Source organism: Oncorhynchus gorbuscha, unplaced genomic scaffold (assembly GCF_021184085.1).
Source record: "Oncorhynchus gorbuscha isolate QuinsamMale2020 ecotype Even-year unplaced genomic scaffold, OgorEven_v1.0 Un_scaffold_18604, whole genome shotgun sequence".
In the NCBI taxonomy this organism is placed as follows: Eukaryota; Metazoa; Chordata; class Actinopteri; order Salmoniformes; family Salmonidae; genus Oncorhynchus; species Oncorhynchus gorbuscha.
Window position 1 is genome coordinate 684 of NW_025760064.1, and position 3,118 is coordinate 3,801.

Below are 3,118 nucleotides of genomic sequence, written 5' to 3' on the forward strand. Positions count from 1 at the left end.
CTGTTGAGTCACTAACATCAACTCTCCTCCCTACAACTAGCTGTGGTCTGGTGCTTCGACTGTTAGTACATCGCTCTGTAACCTGTACAGCTCTAGTCACAGTATCAACTCTCCTCCCTACAACTAGCTGTGGTCTGGTGCTTCACAGACTGTTAGTCACAACATCAACTCTCCTCCCTACAACTAGCTGTGGTCTGGTGCTTCACAGACTGTTAGTCACAGTCACAAAAAATATGTTTCATCCTGAACATGATCAAGTACTTATTAATCCATTCTAACCTTAGAGGGCATAGTAACAACAACAGCAAGGTTAAACATGCCCTTATATATGTGCCAATCACTCCTACTAGCCAAGCCCAGCATGCAAGTCCTTTATGAGAGAGTACTCAGAAGATCCCTTCCTCCAGACCAAAGGCACGTCTTTATAGGTATGTCCCCCTACCTGAACCCTACCTCCGTCCTTCCTCTACACTCAGTTCAACCTGCTTCTTCATATCTTTTTCCCTTGGTTTCTTCTCCTCTGGTTCCTTTCTTTTTCCCACACACCTGGTAATCTTTCTGTGTGCTTCAATGCTTCAGTCTTTCAGTCACTATAACTCCTAGAGGTCAGTGCCTGTCATAGTCCTCTGTCTGTCATTTATTCACACACTTCCTTATCCCCACAGGTGGGCCTTCTTCTTGTCCTTTTCTGTCACAGTCATATCTCTGGGGCCAGGTCTCTCTCTCTCTGGTCTCTTCTTCTTCTAATCATTTTCTGTCAGTCATATCTCTGGGAGCCAGGTCTCTCTCTCTGGCTCTCTTCTTCTTCTAATCCATTTTCTGTCACAGTCATATCTCTGGGGGCCAGGCCCTCTCTCTCTCTCTGGCTCTCTTCTTCTTCTTGTCCTTTTCTGTCACAGTCATATCTCTGGGGGCCAGGTCTCTCTCTCTCTGGCTCTCTTCTTCTTCTAATCCTTTTCTGTCACAGTCATATCTCTGGGGGCCAGGTCTCTCTCTCTCTGGCTCTCTTCTTCTTCTAATCCTTTTCTGTCACAGTCATATCTCTGGGGGCCAGGTCTCTCTCTCTCTGGCTCTCTTCTTCTTCTAGTCCTTTTCTGCCACAGTCATATCTCTGGGGGCCAGGTCTCTCTCTCTCTGGCTCTCTTCTTCTTCTAGTCATTTTCTGTCACAGTCATATCTTGGGGTGCCAGGTCTCTCTCTCTCTCTCTCTCTCTCTCTCTCTCTCTCTCTCTCTCTCTCTCTCTCTCTCTCTTCTGGCTCCTCTCTGTCGTCTCTCTTCATCGATCTGATTGGCTCTTATGTCTAATGATACCGTTGATTTTCCAGCCTGTCTGTCAGACTTGACAGATCTGTATATGATTGTGGAATTGACAACAAAAAAGGACCTCTTTTTAATGCTCTTTGTTTTGTTCTCCAGAGGAACTAGACGTTGAGAACCGTCTCACTGAGCTCTGTGAACAAGTCAAGGTACGATATTAGTTTCTGCCATCAGCTCACAGTCTGAGCCCTTTTCATAGTCAAGTCGATAGGTCTACTTAGTGGACTAATCACTTCCAGCACTATGGCAGGTCTCCCTGACCCAGATTAAAGTCCTGGACTTAAACTCCTGGACAAAGTTCTTCATTGAGTATGATTGGATTTGAAATCAAATAGAGATGTGCTGACCTCAAGGAAACATGGAGGAATTGGAACAGGGCCTGTGTTTGTGTTTTAGCTTGTCTTTGTGGCGCCCCCTGGTGTCTATACTGAGCTAATCCATGTCCCCCTCTCTCCAACAGCAGAGAGCGGAGAGCCCGGACGAGCTGGCAGAGCTGGTCAATATGAACCTGGCCCAGCTGTGTTCCCTCCTCATGGCCCTGTGGGGTCAGTTCCTGGAGGTGGTCTCACTGCAGGAGAATGTTGCTGCCCTGCTGGCTGTGGAGCATCACACACTCAGAGTGAGTAGATTCGCAGCACCTAGCACCTCACTAACCCTGCTGACCATGGTGCACCTCACTAACCCTGCTGACCATGGTGCACCTCACTAACCCTGCTGACCGGAATACACCTCACTAACCCTGCTGACCATGGTAGCACCTCACTAACCCTGCTGACCGTGGAGCACCTCACTAACCCTGCTGACCGTGGAGCACCCCACTAACCCTGCTGACCATGGTACCCTCACTAACCCTGCTGACCATGGAGCACCTCACTAACCCTGCTGACCATGGAGCACCTCACTAACCCTGCTGACCATGGTGCACCTCACTAACCCTGCTGACCATGGTACACCTACTACTGCTACCGATCGGCAGTGACCTCAGCTAACCCTGCTGACCATGGAGCACCTCACTAACCCTGCTGACCGTGGAGCACCTCACTAACCCTGCTGACCATGGTACACCTCACTAACCCTGCTGACCGTGGAGCACCTCACTGACCCTGCTGACCGTGGAGCACCTCACTGACCCTGCTGACCGTGGAGCACCTCACTAACCCTGCTGACCGTGGAGTACCTCACTAACCCTGCTGACCATGGAGCACCTCACTAACCCTGCTGACCGTGGAGCACCCCACTAACCCTGCTGACCGTGGAGCACCCCACTAACCCTGCTGACCATGGTACCCTCACTAACACCTGCTGACCATGGAGCACCTCACTAACCCTGCTGACCGTGGAGCCCCTCACTAACCCTGCTGACCGTGGAGCCCCTCACTAACCCTGCTGACCATGGAGCACCTCACTAACCCTGCTGACCGTGGAGCACCCCACTAACCCTGCTGACCATGGTACCCTCACTAACCCTGCTGACCATGGAGCACCTCACTAACCCTGCTGACCGTGGAGCCCCTCACTAACCCTGCTGACCGTGGAGCACCTCACTAACCCTGCTGACCATGGAGCACCTCACTAACCCTGCTGACCGTGGAGCACCTCACTAACCCTGCTGACCGTGGAGCCCCTCACTAACCCTGCTGACCGTGGAGCCCCTCACTAACCCTGCTGACTGTGGAGCCCCTCACTAACCCTGCTGACCATGGAGCCCCTCACTAACCCTGCTGACCATGGAGCCCCTCACTAACCCTGCTGACCATGGTACCCTCACTAACACTGCTGACCATGGAGCCCCTCACTAAC

General features: G+C 51.7%; 1 long non-coding RNA gene across 1 annotated transcript; it reads left to right on the top strand.

Annotated features, from left to right (window-relative positions):
* Positions 1 to 395: 395 nt before the first annotated feature.
* Positions 396 to 1,947, top strand: LOC124030946. Its single transcript, XR_006838053.1, has 3 exons — positions 396 to 428; positions 1,418 to 1,467; positions 1,779 to 1,947. It is a non-coding gene; the product is annotated as an uncharacterized LOC124030946 (long non-coding RNA).
* Positions 1,948 to 3,118: the final 1,171 nt, after the last annotated feature.